A 9,328-nucleotide genomic window follows, 5' to 3' on the forward strand; every position below is an offset into this window, starting at 1 on the left:
GTAAATGATTGCAACATAAAGCTGCTTTAAAGTGTGGTTTATTTGTTTGTTTGTTTTAATCCTATCCAGAAACCAAGTGTTTCTTATTCTCTGGTTTCTCCCCCTTTCCCCATACCACATATTCAGGGTGTTGCAGCTAGCTTCACCATCCATCCAGACACCACCTACAGCAGTAATTTCTTTTCAAAAGACCAGCAAGAGGCTGTTCCCTATAAGGGGAAGTTAAAGACATCCCAAATGTCTGACTTTCCTAAAGTGTTATGGTAGTGATGATAGTTATGTGTGATCAATTCAGTTCCAACCATAGTCACCTTGTATAGGATTTCTGAGACTGTAAATTTGTACAGGAGTGGAAAACCTTATCTTTCTCCCATAGAGCAACTGGTAGATTTGAACTACTGACCTTGCAGTTAGTAGCCCAACTTGTAAGCCCCTGTGCTACCAGAGTTCCTTTAAAGTGCTATACTACTTCATAATCCCTGATCTCTGTCATTATTTCTACCATCAGTATTCTCTCCCACATCACAGGGTTCTGTAATTCACAGCAACATCTCACAGGAGTCCTGGGCCTTCATGATTGTGGAGGTAGGTAAGTCTCAAATCTGAAGACAGAAAAGTCAGTCTGGAGGACTGTACTCACTAACGCAGAAACATGGCAATTCAGGTCAGGCGGCTGGTTCAAAGCCCAAGAATTAGGGATCAGACAGAGGTGAGATTGATTTACATGATGTCCTTTTACAGGGACTGGTCCTTACTGATAACATGCCCAAAGTATGTTAGACAACATCTCACCATCCTAGCTTCCTAGGAGCATTCTAGCTGCACTTTTGCCAAGATAGATTTGTTCGATCTTTTGGCAGTCCATGGTATTTCTTATATCCTTCTCTAACACAATAATTCAAATGCATCGATTCTTTTCTGGTCTTCCTTATTTCTTGTCCAGCATTCACATGCATATGAGGCAATTGAAAATACATGGCTTCAGTAAGGCTCTCCTTAGTCATCAAATTGGCAACTTTTTCTTTAACATTTTCAGGTGGTCCTTTGCAGCAGATTTATCTAATCCAATATGTCATTTGATTTTCTTGACTATTGTTTCTATGAGTAGTGATTGTGGATTGCTACACTCATCATTTAATTTTCTTTTACAGAATTTCACTTGCATGTGATACTAACATTTTTCAATGGTATCTGCATTCTGTTGGGTCACCATTATTTGGAATGGGCACAAATAAGGATCTTTTTCAGTCGGTTGGTCAAGTAGCTGTCTTCCAAATCAGTTTGTTGAAAGAATTCAGTTTGTATCCCATCAATTCCAGGAGCCTTGTTTTTCACCAATGCTTTCAATGCAGCCTGGACTTATTCCTTTAGTATGATTGGTTCATGATCATATGGTACCACTTGCAGTCACTGAACATTGACCTTTGGTCTTCTCTGCATATACCTTCTGTCTCCTTTTGGTATTTCCTGTGTCATCCAATATTTTGCCTATAGAATCCCTCAGTTTTCCAAGTTGAGGTTTGAAATTTTTCTTCATTCCTTTTAGCTTGAGAAATGCTGAGCATGTTCTTCTGTTTTGTTTTGTTTTTCTCCTATCAGATGCTTTCACATTTTATTATAATACTTTACTTTTGTCTTCTGGAACTGCCTTTTGAAATTTTCTACTCATCTTTTTTTAATTTTTCATTTATTCCATTTAACTTCTCTGTGTTCAAGGCCATGTTCTAGTCTCATCTAACATTCATCTGGTCTTTTCTTCCTTTGTTTTCTCTTTAGTGACTTTTCTCTTTCTTCATATATGATATTCTTGATGTCACATAACAACTCATCTTTTCTTAGGCCATTAGTGTCAAGTGAATCAAATCTGTTCTTGAGATAGTCTCTAAATTCAAGTAGAATATACACAAGGGATATATTTTGGTTCTCATGGACTTACTTCAATTTTTCAGCTTCAACTACCTAGACCAAGAAGCAGTCATTCTGGCTCTGGTGAAAGGGATGGGCATGCCGATAGTACTCATTTGACCTGACTTCAATGGCTGGAAGATCAGAACTTGACTAGAAGAAGAAAGAAGAGGCAAAAAAAGAGTAATCCACTACAGTCTGATGAACTTGACCTATGCTTCTGGATGCAATAGGACAAAGGAGCTAACAAATCTTTAGAGTGAGGAGCACTCCCATCCCCTTGGTACACAGGGTTGACAAGGATGGGTAACTTAGACATTGGCTACCCAAAATGAGGGTGGGGGGATGCTACAAAGACAAGAAGTGACTGGCTTACACACTTTCACTAGGGAGCCTAATTCCAGAGGTAGACATTTTGAAGCAAAAGGAGGGGAGTGGGTGATTTTGCAGTCCTGGAGCAGAGGTTCCTGGAACCATCAAGGGAGAAAAGTAAAGTATGGGACCTATCCAGGGAAGCAGTGACACCAGAGATGGAGGCAGAGATGATGACATGGAGAGATGGAGCGGCTGGGGACTCTGGACTCAGGGAGGGAGAGGGGCTGTGTGCTGATGATTGGGGGCGTGGGGGGGTTGATGGCCAGGAGGTAGGCATGTGGGATGTACCCTTTTGTTGTTTGATGATGTATGCAGGGGATTGTAATCATTGCAATGAAATGAAATACGGTAGGATAAATGTAAAGATACTGTTTTGCCATGTAAACTATCACATAATTCACAAGAAAAACTTAATAAATAAATACCTGAAAAAAAAAATAGAGATGTGGATAAGATTCTTATTATTCAATAGTGAGTAATTGTTATCATAACTAATTGTGATGGTAACAACTATAAAGATAGAAATTTTGTAAAAAAAAAAAAAGGGGGTTTGTAGTTAATATATGATATTCTTGATGTCACATAACAACTCATCTTCTCTTAGGCCATTAGTGTCAAGTGAATCAAATCTGTTCTTGAGATAGTCTCTAAATTCAAGTAGAATATAGTCCAGGAACAGAGGACCCCCTAGGACCATCAAGGGAGAAGAGCACAAGCAGAATTCAGGACCCTATCCAGAGAGTCAGCAATACCAGAGATGGAGGCAGAGATGGGACATGTAGAGAGAGAGCAGCTACGGACTCTAGACTCAGGAAACAAAGGGACTGAGTGCTTGCGGCCAGGAAGCAGGCTTGCAGAATGTGCCCTTTGGTTGTTTGAATGATTATATATCCCTGAGTGTTTTGGTGTACATTTCCCCACTCCCTACTGCCACCCCCCCAAAAAAAATAAATAAATAAAAACAGAGTGAATGGAAGCAAATAATGTTGAATGATGATGCACGGAAGAGATTGTAATCATTGCAATGAAACAATGTACAGCCTATGTTAGCCTATGTAATCATTTCAATGAAACAGTGTAAAGCTTATGTTCTCCTAAGAAAACTATCACTCAATTCACAATATTTTTGTTTGTTTGTTTTACTTGCTCCCCCAAAAAAAGAAGTAGTCATTTGAACAAAAAAGTCAATCGTGAATGGTTTGAAGTCAGAAAAGGTATGAACGGTACAGTGTCTACCCTGGGCTTAGTAGTTTCTTGTTTTTGCCTTTTTCACTATTCTTATGAAATGTATGTTGAGTAAATACCTTGAGAATCTGTACTGTGTGAAAACGAATAGCACACCAGCATTAGAAAAACGATCATTAGCAACCTGCAACATGTGGATGATACAGCCTTGTTCTCTAAAAACCCCACACTAAATAATACATCATGGCCAGCCCCCCTCTAATACTATTTAGTGTGGCAGCCTCCATCCTCATAAACAAAGGCAATTTTATAACACATGACATAGATTACCTCCCCAAAGCCAAGACAAAATGCTAGCTCCTCTTGGGGCAAGGCCAAAGTCTTAAATACACACCAGTAATCCTACCAATAAGGAGCTCTGGTAGCGTAGTGGTTACGAATCGGGCTGCGAACCTTAAGGTCAGCGGTTCGAAACTACCAGCCGCTCCGCGGGAGAAAGATGAGGCTTTCTACTCCCGTAAAGATTTACACTTTCGGAAACCCTGTACAGGGTCGCTATGGGTCGGAACCGACTCGACGGCACTTAACAACAACAACAATCCTACCAATGGAGTCTTGGTGTGACGCTGTGGGTTAATGTGCTGGACTGCAAAGTCAGTTTGATCCACGAGGTCTGTGAGGCAAACTCACCAGCCACTATGGGTGGGAACCAATTCAACAGCATTTAACAACAACAACAAAATCCTACCAACAACATTGTGGTATAGATTCTACTACTTATCCCCATTTATAGATGGGAGGATTGAGGCTCAGAAGGACCAAATGACTTTTCCAGTATCTGCAGTTAGTAGGTGAGGAGTGGATTTTAAATTGTCTGACTTAAGAAAAAGGAGAATTTTCTTAAGTTCTGCTTTATCTGCATTAATTTATTGACTCTAAGGAGAGAGATGGTAGAGATGACAGATGTTTCCACTGCCCTCAATAAAAGGATAGCCACGCTATTGCCACAACTTTACATTAAATAATAATAAAATTACAGATAATTCTTCAGGAAACATGACTATCTTTTTTCCTGAAATATTAACTGAAAATACACATACAGATTCCCTCATGGGTTTTGAGTGTGAAGCACATGAATTCTATTGTCAAAGTAATCTAATTCAGAATGGTTACAACATAAAAATTTATCACAGATAAAAATAAATATGTATCTAAAAATTAGTTATAAAAAAATAAACAAAACAAGGAAAAATGTGGTTGGTAAGTATAAGGAATGCATTCTTATACATAGAAGACGGTGGTGAGACAATAATTACATGGTAGCAAATGATATAATGGCATGTATTGTGCTCCCTGCTTCTTATACATTGATGACATTCAAGCAAAAGAATAATAATACAGGATCAGAGTGGACCTAAAGCGCACGGCATTGATGTAGTACGGATATATTTATGGAGCTACCAGGAACATCATATAGATAAAATTGCATGGAAGAAAATTACACACAAGGGAAAACAGAGCTAATGAGATGGAATGGAGAGATATAAAGAGTACTACCTGAAGAAACTGCTAGCCAAGTGCATCTTGTCTTTGTAAGCCACTACACTTTGGTTACGAATTGGCCTACAAACTGCAAGATCAGCAGTTCAAAACTACCAGCTGTTCCGTGGAAGAAAGATGAGACTTTCTGCTCCTGTAAAGATTTACAGCCTCAGAAACCCTGTACAGGGTCGCTATGAGTCAGAACCGACTCCACGGCATATAACCACCACCAAAGGAGCTCTGGTAGCGTAGTGGTTACGAATCGGGCTGCGAACCTTAAGGTCAGCGGTTCGAAACTACCAGCCGCTCCGCGGGAGAAAGATGAGGCTTTCTACTCCCGTAAGGATTTACACCCTCGGAAACCCTGTACAGGGTCGCTATGGGTCGGAACCGACTCGACGGCACTTAACAACAACAACAACAACCACCACCACCACACTTCCTCTTTGGTTTGGATTTTTGGAGTTGGAGTTACCCTTAGTTACAACCAAAAGAGCTCTGACTAACAAAAATGACAGAATTTCCATCAATGAAGGAAATGCCGATCATATAGTGGATTCTCAAAGATATTGTCATTGTTGTAAATCTTGCTTGCCAATGAGTCAGTTCCAATTCATAACATCCTTATGTAGGGTTTCTCAGCACAGCTGGTGGGTTTGAAGTGCTGACCTAGTGGTTACCAGTCCAGTGCTTATCCTACATAGCTGCACCAGGGGTTTATATGTTTCATTCTCGCAAGTAATGGCTCAGAAATATTATGGTTACAGGGACAGAAATAGAAGCAGAATATCTCGTGATTTCTAGTACAGTCCTTTGATTACTTGATATGAACTCACTAACATAAAGAAAAACCTGCACCTCTAGTACATACAGAGGCTAATGTTTCTTTATAAAAATTTTTCTTTCTATTTTAATGTTTTAAGAAATTATACAAGTAATACATGAGTGTTTCTTCAAAAAATTCCACCTACTCCACCCCACCCCTACTCTATTCTCAATCACAATTTGATATGTAACCTTAAAATATCATTGTTAATACACTTTTATAAAGTTAATGAAATATCAAGGTGACTAGATTCTTTTAATTAAAATTAACATTTTAATTGGTTTACAAATGATCCAAAGAGTAGTGGGGTAGTGGGGAGTTAGTGAAGTTCAGATGAACAAAATAGGCATGTGCTTTTAATTATTGGAGCTAGATGACAGTACATGGGAGTTCATTACTTCATTCCCTCCACTTTTGTGTGCTTGACTATCCATTCTATGAAATTAAAACTAAAAAATAAAAGATATTCATGTCCTTTTATTTCCTTTTTGTTATGGTGGGCATGGTGGTTATGTGCAGTGGAGTCAGTGCTGACTCATAATGACTCTGCATAGGGTTTCCAAGGCTGTAAGTCTGTACAGAAGCAGAAAGTCCCCTGTTTCTCCCTGGGGGAAACTTCTGGTAATTTTGAACTGCCGACCATGACATTAGCAGCTGACTCATAACCACCATGCCACCTATTGTTTATATTTTATTCTTTGAGGGGGGGGGGAGGCAGTCTTCATCTTTCCATGTTTCTATGCCAATATTCTGTGGTGTTTGATGCTTTAATAATTCTCATTCCAGATTCAAATTTCTCTAATGGTCTCTAACATTTTATTAAGAGCTGATTTGTCTACCAGCATGCAATCAATGAGATAAACAACTAAGTAAACAAAAACAGCTTTATTGAGATATGCATCACTTACCACAAATAGAATGCATATTTTAAATGTACAATTCAGACTGATTGTCAGAGTTGTGATTGTAAGTGTAGACATTTTGTAACAAAAGGAGAGGTATGGTTGACTTTGCAGTCCAGGAGCAAAGGAACCTGGCACCATCAGGGGAGAAGAGCTGAGTGTGGGACCCTATCCAGAGAAGCAGTGACGCCAGAGATGGAGGCAGAGAAGATGAAGTGGAGAGATGGAGCTTGGGGACTCCAGACTCAAGGAGGGAGACGGGCTGTGTGCTGGTGGCTGGGGGGCAGGCTTGCAGGGTATATCCTTTGGTTGTTTGAATGGTTATATATTCCTGAGTGCCTAGATGTAGATAAAAACAACAACAAAATAAAACAGAAGGAATAGCAGTAAATGCTGTTGAATGATGATGCATGGAGGGGATTATAATCATTGCAATGAAATGAAATACGATGGGATGAATGTAAAGGTGATGTTCTCCCATGTAAAGGATCACTCAATTCACAATAAAAACTTAAAAAAATAAAAATAATGCAAAGAAGAGTCTGATATTTAACCCTTCAAGTCCTTGAGGGTTTCTGCTTTGTTTTATATTTCTTGTAATGTGAACTTTTGTCCTCTTTGCCAGCAAAACATCAACTTAGGAAAAAATAGATTATCCAAGTTTTAAGGTGTGACTATAATTCTGAAATGAGTCACCCAAAATTATCGATCTCTTGCACTTATTTCTCTAGTGTGATATCGCGTTCCACTTTGCAAAGAAACAACAAAAACAGCAACGGACATAACCAAAACAGAAAACCACGTGAAGATTAATAAAGCACAGTTCACATTTGCCTGTTGTCTTTCTCTTTTCTTTTTTTTTCTTTTTTGTTGTTGTTGGGCGCAGATTTGTGGATTGTGATTCAGTGACTCTCTAAGCCCCTGTGACAGAGCAGAACTGCCTCACGAGTTGTCTTGACTTTAACCTCTTCTCAGTCTCAGTCAGAACTTAAAATTTTCTCAAGTTATTAAAAAATAAAATGGCACAATATGGAAATGTTAAAAAAAAAAAAAAAGGACAGTTCAGTATGTTTTAGTATTTTCACAGAATTCAGTAACCTTCATCCCAATCTAATTTTAGAACTTTCTAATCATCCGCAATAGAAATCCCACACCCATTAGCAGCCACCCCTTAGCCTCTCATCTCCCCACTACTATGTTGTTGCTGCTGTCGACTTGGTTCAACTCATAGCTACCTGATAAAGGTTTCTGAGCACCATTGAGTCAGTTCTGATTCAAAAGGACCCTACGTAGGGTTTCCAAGGAGCAGTTGGTGGGTTTGAGCTGCTGACCTATGGTTAACAGTCCGGTGCTTATCCTACAATGCCACACCAGCACCCTAGCTTATATTTAACAGAACACAATGCTGCCTGGCTTGATGTCATCTCAAAATCATTGCTATGTTTGAACCCATTATTTTAACATATGTCTATCTTTCGTGTAGAGGATCTCTCTCTCTCTCTCTCTCTCTTATTTTATTTTATTTTTTTAACTGATTCGCTACTTAACAAAGCAGGCTGTCCTTCTCCAAAGATTGATTCTTTCTAATAACCTGTGATATAAAGTCTCACCATTTTGCTTTGAAGGAGCATTCTGACTATAATTTTTCCAAAACACATTTGTTCATTCTTTTGGCAGTCCATGGTATATTCAATTGCCTTCTACAACACCATAATTCAAATGCATTCAATTCAATTTTTCTTTGGTTTTCTTTATTCATTATCTAGCTTTCGCATGCATTTGAGGCAATTGAAATACCATGACTCAGGTTAGGTACATTTTAGTTCTCAATGTGACACCTTTGCTTTACTTTAAAGGGTATTTTGCAACAGATTTGTGCAATGGAATATGTCTTTTGATTTTTTGATGGCTGTTTCCATGGCTGCTGAAAGAATTTTTTTCTTCTTTACGTTGCAGTGCCACAGGGAACTGATTTTCTTCTTTGGATCTTTAAGTCAGTTTTGATCTAGTCAGTATACCATCCTTTTATATATATAGAGAGAGAATCCTGACTTATTGAAAAGTCAACATAAATATTTCTGAAATATGTACTCACTTTCAGGATTTAGTTTTCTTCTTTCTTTTGGTGTACATCGATTTATTCCTTCATCCTCTCATAAACTGGATGTTAGATATAGAGGTCTGATTGATTCAAAGTAATTAAACAGATCATGTTGACTGTATAGATGAAATTACATATCTCATGTTGCATTAGAATATATGAACACATGTGTATCTAAAATATTGCTCTCAAACATGCATACACACACACACATATCTTGTAGCTGCTAAGTGCTGTCCAGCTGGTTCTAACTCAAAGAGATCCTGTATGGTGTTTTCGAGGCTATATATTTTTTATAAGGGCAGAAAGTTGTATCTTTCTCCCATTCAAGTGGCTGGTGGGCTTGAACTGATGACCTTGTGGTTTGTCATCCAGTGCTTTTCATACAGAGTTATTGTACGCCTATATACATATGTGATCGTCAGTCCAGTACTTACCCTACAGTGACACACTGTTGTTGTCAAGTGCCATCAAGTCGATTCCAACCCATAC

Source organism: Chrysochloris asiatica, unplaced genomic scaffold (assembly GCF_000296735.1).
Source record: "Chrysochloris asiatica unplaced genomic scaffold, ChrAsi1.0 scaffold00198, whole genome shotgun sequence".
NCBI lineage: Eukaryota > Metazoa > Chordata > Mammalia > Afrosoricida > Chrysochloridae > Chrysochloris > Chrysochloris asiatica.